Source organism: Nilaparvata lugens, chromosome 10 (assembly GCF_014356525.2).
Source record: "Nilaparvata lugens isolate BPH chromosome 10, ASM1435652v1, whole genome shotgun sequence".
In the NCBI taxonomy this organism is placed as follows: Eukaryota; Metazoa; Arthropoda; class Insecta; order Hemiptera; family Delphacidae; genus Nilaparvata; species Nilaparvata lugens.
Window position 1 is genome coordinate 21,240,922 of NC_052513.1, and position 14,090 is coordinate 21,255,011.

At 35.0% G+C, this 14,090-nt stretch overlaps 1 long non-coding RNA gene across 1 annotated transcript; it reads right to left on the minus strand.

The window, feature by feature from the left end:
• Positions 1 to 7,303: 7,303 nt before the first annotated feature.
• LOC120353311 lies at positions 7,304 to 13,811 on the minus strand. Its single transcript, XR_005572292.1, has 4 exons — positions 13,723 to 13,811; positions 13,540 to 13,619; positions 9,198 to 9,312; positions 7,304 to 8,308 (listed from the first exon to the last, which is right to left on the minus strand). It is a non-coding gene; the product is annotated as an uncharacterized LOC120353311 (long non-coding RNA).
• Positions 13,812 to 14,090: the final 279 nt, after the last annotated feature.

Genomic DNA, 14,090 nt, shown 5'->3' on the forward strand with positions numbered 1-14,090 from the left:
TAGCCGCCATTTTGAATTGCATTAGATCGAAATTGTTCGTGTCGGATACTTATATTGTAAAGACCTCAAGTTCCAAATTACAAGTCATTCCTTTAATTGGGAGATGAGATATCGTGTACACAGACGCATATACACCCATATATACACTCATATATACACACACACACACACACACACACACACACACACACACACACACACACACACACACACAACACACACACACACACACACCACACACACACACAACACACACACACACACACACACACACACACCACACACACACACACACACACACACACCACACACACACACACACACATACAGACCAATACCCAATACCCACTTTTTTGGACTCAGGGGACCTTGAAACGTATAGAAATTTAGAAATTGGGGTACCTTAATTTTTTTCGGAAAGCAAAACTCTCCTTACCTATGGTAATAGGGCAAGGAAAGTAATAAAATATAAATCCCATTTTCCCGGTTGTCTAAACTCGTTATTTGATGATAAGCCTGCCGTTTAAGAGCCATCACTAATAAATATGTCACTTAGTATAAATACAGAAGAACAAAAATCATAAACCTTATTCCAGGCCACTTTCTCATTAATTCTAAATTCTCGTATATGTGTGTGATAAACGAAATTTGAATTTGAAATCACATTTTTTGAAAAACGTACATTTTAATTACGTGCGTATTCTACGAAAATTGAAACCCCTTCCTTAGTTGGCGTCTAGTAATAAGAAATATATTGACCGATAAATACAAACAATCTGGATGTAGATTGGGCGATTAGGCCTTGTCTAAAGAATTCAGCTCGAAAAAAAATATTCAGAGACGGAGCACAATGATGCTGAATACAGACGAGAACAAGAACGAAATGAAGAATCGACCGAGAAAAGGTTGAAATTATCAACTACGATGTTGAAATCTGTTCTTGAAGCGAAGATTGAAAAGAGCATGATATCTGCTGATCCCGAAACGCAGAATAAAAATTTAGATGCTACGTTGAGAAAAGAAATGAGCCTCTTCGAAAATGGTGGAGTGAAAGAACATCATCTGGAGCTGGTTTACAAATATCTTTTAACAATACCTCCTACCAGTGTGGAGTCCGAGAGGGTATTCTCTGCTGCAGGTTACATGTGTAATAAACTCCGGAGCCGGCTCGGTGACGAAACACTTGATGCTTTAATTTTACTTCGTCGTCATTTCCAAAAGATGAGAAGGTAAGGAAAACTTAAAATTTAATATTAGAAAAAGATCAAGATTGACATTCAACTTTGAAATTTCTCTTTCTCCATTGAATGAAGGACATTAATATAATGATTTTAGTGTTTCAATTTAAAATGTTTTTCATTTTTCTCACCAGTTTCTAACAATTAGATAGGCTGAATTCATTTAGACTTTTCTCTCATATATATAAACTTCCTATGAATATGTGAATGTGACATAATTGCTGAAGAACGAAGATGTTGAAAGGTTGTCAAAATTTGATGTAAATGCGCAACATATAAAAATTTAATCATAAAGAGAAATGCCAAAACGTCAACTTGAATCGTAGTACTCACTTCGCTCGGTCAATAATTGCAACATTCAAATGATTGCCATCTGTACAATAATTGTTGGTTGAAAACGTAATTGAATATTTATTATAAAAATCTGGTCTGGCGCACTCACTCAACTTTCCTTGCCGTTATGAAAATTTATCACCTGACGCTAGTGTTCCCGCGCATCTCAAGTCTACTATTCTAAGATCCAAGCCAGCTGGTGACAGGACTATAACGCTGGAGACACACGAGGTCTGCTATCTCTTCATAGTGAATGATTTAATAGAATCAACAGTTGCCAACAGTTTGCAATAGAAATAATAAAATTTTCTCGAATTTCGAATTTATTTTAAATTTTAGTTAAAACTGTTACTGAACATTAATTGTAGAGATTTTCATGCTCAATCTTTCCATTAGGAATTTTCTGTTTAAATTGTATCTGAAGCCTGATAATTGAGAATCTAAAATGAAACTTTGCATAGATAGGATGGAGCTCCTGGAATTTTTACAGATATAAAACTTGTGGCAGTTGATAGAGCTTATCAATGACTATTTTAGGTATGAATTTGACCAAAATCATTGAAGCCGTTTTCGAGAAAATTGCAAAAAACCCTGTTTTTGACAACATTTTCGTCATTTTAGCCGCCATTTTGAATTGCATTAGATCGAAATTGTTCGTGTCGGATACTTATATTGTAAAGACCTCAAGTTCCAAATTACAAGTCATTCCTTTAATTGGGAGATGAGATATCGTTTACACAGACGCATATACACCCATATATACACTCATATATACACACACACACACACACACACACACACACACACACACACAACACACACACACAACACACACACACACACACACACACACACACCACACACACACACACACACACACACACACACACAACACACACACCACACACACACACACACACACACACACACACAACACACACACACACAACACACACACACACCACCACACACACACACACACACACACACACACACACACACAACACACACACACACAACACACACACACACACACCACACACCACACACACACACACACACACACACACACAACACACACACACACAACACACACACACCACACAACACACACACCACACACACCACACACACACACACACACCACACACCACACACACACACACACACACACACACACACCACAACACACACACACCACACACACACACACACACACACCACACACACACACACACACACAACACACACACACACACACACACACACACACACACACACACAACACACACACACACACACACACACACACCACACACACACACCACCACACACACACACACCACACAACACACACACACACACCCACACACACACACACACACACACACAACACACACCACACACAACACACAACACACACCACACACACACACCACACACACACACACACACACACACACACACACACACACACACACACACCACACACACACACACACACACACACACACACACACACACACACACACACACAGACCAATACCCAATACCCACTTTTTTCGACTCAGGGGACCTTGAAACGTATAGAAATTTAGAAATTGGGGTACCTTAATTTTTTTCGGAAAGCAATACTCTCCTTACCTATGGTAATAGGGCAAGGGAAGTAATAAAATATAAATCCCATTTTCCCGGTGGTCTAAACTCGTTATTTAATAATAAGCCTGCCGTTTAAGAGCCATCACTAATAAATACTTCACTTAGTATAAATAATTCTAAATCATTAATTCTAAATTCTCGTATATGTGTGTGATAAACGAAATTTGAATTTGAAATTACATTTTTTGAAAAACGTACATTTTTATTACGTGCGTATTCTACGAAAATTGAAACCCCTTCCTTAGTTGGCGTCTAGTAATAAGAAATATATTGACCGATAAATACAAACAATCTGGATGTAGATTGGGCGATTAGGCCTTGTCTAAAGAATTCAGCTTATAGTATGTTATACAATAAATGAGCAATTCATTCATAACATCTTAGTAGTCATCTTATGAATTGTGTAATCATTCATTAAATCAGTCTTATCAAGTCATAATTATCATCACCTAGTACAATTGAATAAATTAAGTCATACATTGAAAAAAAAACTATTTATAAACTCACAGCACTGAATATCACATTTTAAACAATTTGAAAATGAATTTACGGAATAAAAGCATTTCCATTCAGAATTAGATTTACTGCGTTTTTCATTTTATTAAGAGGCAAGTTTCTTCTATTATAAGATAGTGGCAGAATATTAAACATTGAGTACACTAAATAGGAATAAATTTCAAGCTCTTACTCAATCTGACATTAAGAGTTACAATACTCTAGTAGTCCACATAACAGTAGACCTCACTGAACATCCTTTGCAATGTGGTAACGAGAATATTCAGCCATCTACTACAAGTAGAAATGCTATCTACCAGGAATAAAGTCATTGTTATAATATCAGGGCTTTTTTAAAATGTTTGCCAATGGCTCCACTAAGAAATCTGATCAGGCTGGTTGGAGACTTCCAATCAACCATACGATCACATCCCATTACAGTACATTACATTACCAGGGCTACTAGACATCGTTTTGCAGTAGTCGTCAATATACTATTATTATCATAATAAAAAGGTAGAACTTTGATATGAAAGTAATGAACTTACTTCGTTACAAATAAAATCTATTGGTGTGCTAATCTAAATGTTGCACTACTTCAATCCTGTAAAAATGAATATATATAATACTTATACTGAATTGATGGAATCCCAAGTCTCATTGCGCTTATGATAATTTTAAATGTAACTTTATTAACTCAGTAAGTTCAGAAAGTCATTGCTCAGTTGAATCAGAGCTACGATTAAAAAGATGATTTGGGAATTATCAAGTGACACTTTTTGTTTTTCACTGGGATTTTCATTTTGTAAAATGTAGAAACGCTTGTAGAACAACAATCTGTTAAAATTTTTATGGGAAAGATTTAATGACAAAAATGAAGTTCTTCATTGACATTATTATCTGTAACTCGGAACGCCATGATAAATCTTGGCATCTTAAGCTGCGTTTACACCAAAGCTATTAACAAAATGTTAATAACTTAATCCTCACAGATTCTTATAGATTGAACGGCACTTGAAAATACATATGTTCATCATGTGTATGATAAGTTATGTTCAATCTAATAGAATCTATAAGGAATCCATAGAATCTATTGGTGTTAACGCAGCTTTACTCTGTGACTGCCTGAAGTTAATATTATATCAATTTGAATTTACAATTCGAGACCGCAGCTCGGAAAAAGAAGACGATGATTAGCTCATAATATCGGGGACCGACCTTCGCTCAGGAGTACAAGAGCATAAACAATTTATTGCGAAAGAAGGAATTATAATGAAAAACCATTTTGGCCATGTGGTTCTTAAGAAGCGGTGATGAATAGGTCAGTGGTAGGCTATTTGGCTTTTATATATTCCATTCCATATTTATATTGATTATTCTTTCAGGTTGAAGGTCTAGTATATACTTATTAGATATATTGGAATAGTTATTTTGGAGTTTGGTAGAAATATATTACATTTGCATAGAACTCAATTTATTTATTTGAGTTATCTTCATAATTCTATCTATCTTCTATCCAATTCTAATAGGTTACCAACCCATCCCTATCTTATATGATGAACCTTTAATCATAATCATATACCTGCATGATTAAAAAACAGCAGACATTCAATTTACTAGAACAAATTTAAAATAATGGAGTGCCTTCAAGTTCAGATGTAGGCAACACGCCTAACTTCTTCCTACATTCGCTACCTTGTCTCTACGACACTGACCTTGCTTCTGTGAAACACCTTGTTCCAGTGAGAACTTGCTTCTGTGAGACTGCCATTTATAGCGCTACTACTTTGGACGGAGACCTTGTCTCTATGAAACTGCTTGTCTCTGTGGGAACTTGTTCCTGTGAGACTGCCATTTATAGAAATACTTGCTCCTGTGAAACTTGTCTCTGTGACACTAATATCGTTCAAAAACACTACTTGTCTCTGTGAGAACTTGTCTCTGTGAAACATCCCCGATGTGAGCCCCACTTTCACAAAAATCAACTTGCAAGAATGCCTACAATAGAGGTATGTGTAACTCAGCTTTACACTTTGCACTTAAGTTCACTTATAGATGTCAGACTGCCTATGTTTGGCATTGTGAGATTGGAGATTACTTATCAATCAATGAAAATTGGAAATAATTAATTGCAAAACATTGTGCAATTTGTGCAATTGGTATGAGGATTGTATAGTGTATAATAAATTGAATTTGGATAAGCAAGCAAAATTGCTAATTGAAAGGATTTTATAGGTCTCGAGCAAACAGCTGCTCTATTATCACTGGGTGCGATAGCAACAAGTGAAAGATTATATAATAACGGGTATCCTGGCTAAAATTGGAACAGCCAAATAGAAATGAATTTTATTTGCTATTTATTATATTATATAGAATATTGGAGTTTTGAGGTTAGGCTATAATACCTACTGGTCGGCAACCTAATAATCGATCAAGCCGTGTAATTTGAAACCTAGCCAGACACCTTGGCAAATTTTTGTTATAAACAAATAGTATTCAACTAGGTGATTTGGTAACCACATGGCAACTTGTTGTAAATGGAAAAACAACTTACAAAGTTAAAAAAAAAATATTATTTGTGATGAGCATGTACAAAGCACATAAAATGAATAAAAATATTAAGGAAGTATGATATTCAGTAGGCGCATGGTGATGCTATATTAAAGCGTAAGTCATTTAGATATTTATTTATTCCCTTGAATAAGACAACTTCAACCACCAGAAAATCCAGGATGACAGGACATTTGGATCGCCACCATCATCTTGGGAATTTCAGCACGTGAGTGAAAATTATCGAAATATATGAAATTAGGGCGCCCTCAGTGCTTTGAGTGGAATAAAAATATAAAAAGCTAGCTCGTCGAAAGGTTATAGATATCAAAATCAATATAAAACTTGCGCAAGTCTTAAAAGGTACAAAAAACGTATTTCACTAGTTAAGAACTATATAAAATTAATATGTCTAAAAATGCACTGATGAAAAGAATATTTAAATTTAATGTTGTAATATATATATGCTCACTCAATCATTAATTTTATTAGCAAACTATAAAGATATGAATGAAGCTCGTGTTCACCGGATAAATTGATTTATCTAATTCCACCAGAGGCCAAATCTTAAGCCCTGAGAAATATACTGAGATATATACAGATTATTATATTTGAGATTTATAATTTATCAATTGATTACTTCTATTATCTTGGAAAGAAGATAGATATTGAGATTTTTGTAGGCAAGCAAGTCGATATCTGAGCTGCAAAAATAAATGCATATGATTAATAATTTAAAAAGCACATGGTAACATTTCGTGCTAAAAAATTAGTGAGCTAATCTGTGATACTTTCTTTTTGATATATTTTGTTCTTATTTTTACTATTTTTGCTTGTTGCTCTATACATTCTATATTTATTCATTCGTTGATTTTTTGTGTAATATACTTGTGTCAATTTTTATGGTGTATACTTTATTTGTTCCCCCACTTCCATGCATGACCAATCTCATTTTCATTCATCTAGTTGCCAATATTGAAATATTAATAAGATTACCATCCGACTATATTCTTCACCGAATAAGTTGGTTAAGATACAGCCTTGATAGTCAAATCTTTGGAAATAATACATTCCAGAGGTTTATTTAAATTATTCAATATCATTAAATTCGACCAGAAGAGTCTCAAATTTATAGCTTTAAGTTGTAGCAGCACAAACTCTTGCATCCATACTTGCGGATTTCTACAAATCAGTCACAGAAATTGTGAACTGTTGGAGCAGCCAATGTCAGTAAATGGCAAGAGCAGAGAATTGTGGGAGCTCCTGAGCAAGCCAATAAGAAATTGGTACAATATATATTCTAAGAACCACAACAAGAGTTATATAATTTTTTACTCATGCTCTATCGACTGCGGCCAAGCAGGGCAACCCCTTATTGAAAGAAATAACGTGACATAAACATGGCACCTGAGCGTGGGACTGGTGATGAGAACAGAGCTCATAAAATCATTATTGAGAGTAAATCAAGACTGTATATCGCTGTCAATTATGGACAAGTCAATACATACTGAGATTTGTCGTGAATGGATGATAGGCAGTAAGAATTTACTGGGGTTGCAAGTATGGAAAACTATTTTTGGGAATCAATAGCTTTAAGCAAAGAAGAAATTTTTTTATAAAATTGTATTATTATTTGAAACTGTATTTCAGAATATTTTATGGGCCTGAAATGCTGAATTTCATCTAGTCACTCATATTTTAAATATAAGCCAGTTTGAGAATATGACAAGCTACAATCAATAAGCTTTTAATTGGCGTACATGTTCATTTATGTTAGTTATCCTTGGCGAAAACTTTGTGACAACACTTAACTTTTACAGTCCTATCTTGTGGTCCACACTAAAGGCCTTGTTAGCCAAACTTTCACTTTTTTAAAATTTTTTGACACATTATCCTTTTCAACATGAGTCTCTCTTCGTCCGCCCAAAGTGAGGTAGCAGACACACTGCCAACGGCAGAAGTAGTGGTGGTCAATGATGAGGGGGGCACGATAGAGTCCACTGTCCAGATATCTCCAGTCACCGCCATGAATCCTGGGAACAGTGATAGATCATTAGAAATCTCTCAAGAAGTAAGAAGGAGGATTATATTCGAGGGGTTACTCAAGTCATTTTCCAACAGTTTAGGAAATACAATGGCCAGAGTTGAGAAGGATATGAAGGCGGAAATGGAGGAAGTGCAGGAGTCATTGGAGGATACGTCGGTGAGGATGGGTAAGGAAACTGCATACACAATACAAGCGGTAGAACGTAAGTTGGATGCTATTGACAGCAAGGTGGGAAGTTATAGGGAGGAATTAAAGGTAATGATAGATTCACAAAATGAAAATCAGGAAATAATTACAACCAGCTTAGCAGAAAGAATAGATATCATTACCTGTGAATTAAATGGAAGAATAGATAACCTAACAGTACAAAACACCTCGCAAATTCAGGAAATAGCAACAAGCATTAAAGCCGATTATCAAAAAGAAATTCAAGAGCAAGTAGTGATTAAAACACAGGACATAACCTCGACAGTAAATAGGAACAATAGTCAACTGATTTTCATAAATCAACAACAGAATATTGAATCTACACAAATAACTCATCCAAATACTGATATCATTCAAAACAAAGTACTACTCAATTCATTGGAGATAACCATTGGAGAACAGCAATTATTTTTATCTAAATCAAATGCCGAAGTAGTAGATAATGAAACGGAAGCTACTGGTCATTGGAAACAGGCCCAAGAGAAGTTAGTACAACTCAAGAGTCATGTACATCAATTTCCACACGAGAATGTAGAGCCTATCACCATAGCAACATTTGATTTATTGCACAGTTTCGATGGATTAGGCTGTTTTGATAATACAGATCACCATCTTTAACCTAAACAATTTATAGATCAGATAAAATTGGTACAATCCCTAACACCCACCTCTTGGAATATGTGGCAACTCCGATTAATCAGTTTGTTGAGCGGTGAACCTCTGATGTTTTTCCAGACCCTTCATCATGAATTTTCGTCATTGGATGAATTTATCGTTGATTTCCTGGAACAATATTGGAGTAAAATTAGACAAATGGATACAATAGCCAATATTATATCTTGTGAGTCTAATCCTAGGGCAGACGACACATACATCAATTTTGTTACTACACTTGAATTGATAAATGCTCAGTTGGATGAGTCAATAGAGGATCCCGCCTTAGCAAACGTAATCCTGAAAAAGCTACCCTTCTGAGTCAGAACAGCATTGGCTACACAGCCAATAACTGGTTGCAAACATCTGATAAATCATTTATACAATATACAATCTGTGATGGCAATACCGAATCACCGGTCAGATCAGTCATACATTCAAAATCAACATAATTCAAATGCTAATCAGTATACTGGGCAAGTTTATGAATCGTTACCATATCATTGTTCCCGAATGACACCTCGTTTTGAGCGTTGCAATGACCAGCATCAGAGTAATAACAGGAATAATGGAAATTTTCAGAATCGTTCAACAAATCATTATTCACAACAGGCAAATCAATAGAATTCTTATGATGACTGTGACCATTTGTACACTAATACTGGATATACTCATAATAATTACAACAGAAACTATAAACCGCAACCACAACAAATAAGTACAAATTATACAATAGAGCATGCGTCCCGATTTAATCAACAAAAGACACAGAAACCAACACCAGATAACCCACCACCAAACACAGAGAAGACTACATCTGAACAATTATGGCTATATGATACCCCCGATACAACCCACATTAGCTCAGAAAAAATAGATAAAGAAAATAAAGATACCTCAGCCTCATATACCACCTTTGTAAACGATTTACCGGAAATACTATTAGAAGAACAGAAACCAACACAAGATAACCTATGTAACATTATTTTTGTAAATAACAGTTTGCCTGGCTTGGCTGCTGTCAGTAGAGCATGAGTAAAAAATCATACAACTCTGGTTGTGGTTCTTAGAATTCAACTTGGACAAAATTCTTATAGGCTCGCCCAGGAGCTCCCACAATTCACTGCTCTTGGACAATTGATATAAATCTCTGGAATGTATTATTTCCAAAGATTTGATTATCAATGCTAAATATCGCTGACTAAACCAACTTATTTGGCGAAGAATAAAGTCGGATGGTAATTTTCTTTATATTTGAATACTAATAACACAATAAATGAATATGAGATTGGTCATGCATGGAAGTGGGGGAATAAATAAAAGATACACCATAAAAAAGTTGATTGTACAGGAAAATATCAACGAACAAATGAATGTAGAAATATATAGAGCAACAAGCAAAAATTGTAAAAATAAGAACAATTATATCAAAAATAAAATATCACAGATTGGCTCACTAGTTCTTTAGCACGAAATGTTACCATGTGCTTTTGATTCATTGATCATATGCATTTATTCTATGCAGCTCAGATATCGACTTGCTGCTGCTTGTCGATTTAAAAATCTCACTATATATCTCCTTTCCAAAAATCATAGAAATAATCAATTGATAAATCATTAATCTCAAATATAATAATATGTATAGATCTCAGTATATTTCTCGATATATATCTCTCAGGGCTTAAGGTTTGGCCTCTGGTGGATGTAGATAAATTAATTTATCCAGTGAACAAGAGCTACATTTATATCTTCACAATTTGCTAATGAAATCAATGATCGAGTGAGCATTCATTCATTATAATATTAAATTCAAATATTATTTTAATCTGTGTATCCTTAGACATATGCATTTGATATAATCCATTTAACTAGTAATATATGTTTCTTGTACCTTTTAAGACATGTGCAAGTTTCATAATAATTTTTGATATTACCTATTCAACGAGCTAGCTTTCTATATTTTTGTTTCACTCGAAGCACTGAGGGCGCCCTAAATACATATATTTCTGTAATTTGTTACTCACATGCTGAATTTTCACAAGATGATGGTGGCGATCCGAATTTCCTGGTTGTCCTGGATTTTTTGGTGGCCGAAGTCATCTTCTCCAAGGGAATGAATTAAAATTCGAATGACTTATGGTTTAATACAGCATCACTTAGTCTTATACAAAATTAATGAATGAATTTAAACTTTTAAGTCTATCAAATATACAATTCAACAAAGGGACTTGTGCTCTATAAAAATTTAGTGGCAATCCATGGTGGCATCTGGCAGGCAAGTGAGCAAGTCCTACCCTCATTTTCTACAATCCTACTTCTGACTTACAAATTTGCATACATTTAAATATTCAGTTACTATGCCATCAAAAAAAAAACAAATAGTATGTGCCAATCTGCTAAATTATTACCTATATCTTAGGTAATATATTTTATAATTACTCGGACCATATCTGATACATAAACTGAGTAGTGATAACTTATAGATTCTTATCATTCATAAAAATATCTATAGATAAATTTGAATCAGCTCGCTAATGCCGCCCATCGATTACTGTAATTTGATTGGTTCATGCAAATTCACAAATGTATCCATGCGCCTATGAATATCCTACTTCCTTAATATTCTTTTTTTTTTTGTGTATTTGTTCATGCTCATTACAGATAATAAATATTTTTGAATGTTATAAGTTGTTTTTCCCTCTACAACAAGTAGCCATTGTTTTTCCCTCTACAACAAGTAGCCATGTGCTTACCAAATCCTCTAGTTGAATACCATTTGTTTACAATAAATTTTTGCCAAGGTGTCTGGCTAGATTCCATATTATATGGCTTGATCGATGATTATGTCGCCGACCAGTAGGTATTATAGCCTGACCTCAAATTTCTAATACTCTATATAATATAATAAATAACAAATAAAAATTCTTTCCAATTTGGCTATTCTAATTTTAGCCATGGTACCCGTTATTATCTAATCTTTCACTTGTTGCTAATGCACTTAGCGATAATAGAGCAGCTGTTTGATCCAGACCTATCTTTCCAGAAAATCTTTCCATTAGCAATTTTGCTTGGTTATCAAAATTTAATACGTTACATCTACCACCATAAACTGCCGCCCTCAATGCACTTGAAAAACACCCCCAAAAGCATCAATCCCTCCTGAGCCTTATATTCCCCACCGAAGATCCATCATCGCAGGAGAACACCAACCACCACCAGGACCATGCAAACAAGGAGCTGGTGAATACGGAACAGATGAACAATATACCAGATCCGCGCACAGGACCTGCACACGCACATAAATGGACCCCACCAAGGCAGACCAAGGACTACAAGATGGAGGACCGAGAGGACTGCATCCGGGAGAAAAGGAGCGCCCAACACGAGGCCTGGAGATGGAACTGACGAGGGAGGAACCGTGCGCGCGAATACCGTCCACATGCATGGTTCAAGCAGCCAAGGAGGACACCGGACGACCGACACCAGGATGGAGGACAAGGGATCGACTGCATGCATCCCAGGCAAATACGATCAAAAGAAGATACTCAGCATTGTGACCAGAGAAACGTACCAAATAAATGGGATAAAAAAGGAACTGCTAACAAAACTACTATGGATTCATGCCGGGAAAATAATGAAGTGGATTATCATGGGAGATTGATGAAGGATGGGAAGTGTCTAAGAAGATTGAAAGGAATAAGGAATAGTATAAAGAAAGTAAAAGTACCTGGTTATTATATGATGATAGGTTATAGTATTGAAGAAATGATAAGTGTTTTGATTTATTGTATTATGTGGATTACCATGGCTGAAAAGTGATGTTATTGATGCTATAATGGAGACCGTGTTATTGTTGAAAGAATCTATTATTGTTGATTGGAAGTATATATTGTTGAATTATTTATTATTATGATTATGAAGACTAATAATGAATCTAAGTGGAAAGTACTGGATGAAGATGATTGGAAGCTCTATATTATGAAATTGTTTGTTGGTGTAGTTAAAATTGTGAATGGTGCCGCTGAAGTGGAAATACCGAGGCTCAATGGAAGTGGAATGAAACTAAATGAAATAAACAGAGATAGTAAGAGAAAAGAGGAACCAGATCAATGAAATGTCTGAAAAAGTACACCAGATACCGGGGCTTGAAATTCATGAAGGATAAATTATCAATAGGACAGACTCACCCATCAATAATCGATAGCAGATAACCTAACGGCCTACATCAATATCAACAAGCAGAAACGCCAGAGGATACAGGGAAGCCACAAAATTTCTACGTGCAAAATCATCAAATTTGAAAGAAAATATGATAAGAAGACGAATAAAAACAGTATTATCAACAGAATAACTGACCTGTCTTAATAAATTTAGTATTGGATCTTTCACCTGGTGTCACCAAATTCGATTTTCAATTCACTCCAACCGGTAGAGGCCTATAACAAACCAAAGAACAATTTTTAATTATGTGTTTTCTCTCTAAACATTGTTTTGAAAAGGCCATAGGATAGGATATGTAGAATAAAATGAAATAATTACTTTTAAAAATGAAAATTTTAGAAGTTAGGTTAACTTGAACCAAGAATGAGAATCGATAGCAAATTGTGATGTAGAAAGCAGAAATCTAGAAATTGTGGACTAGCAAATGCCCACTAAATCAAAGCACAAAGCGCCTGTTACAAGCATGTTGATAATATGATTGTTCCCAAAATCTTTTATGTTATTTAATGTATCAGTTGATGTTATATATATTTATTCGGATGTTTTATATTATTATCATTGTTATTAACATGTTGTTACCAAAAAACCTCAAATGAAACCAGTTACGATAGGAAGCCCAAAACCAAATGTAGCAAAAGAAGAAATGTACCAGTACCTAGAGAATATTATTAAAATAAGAGACCTAA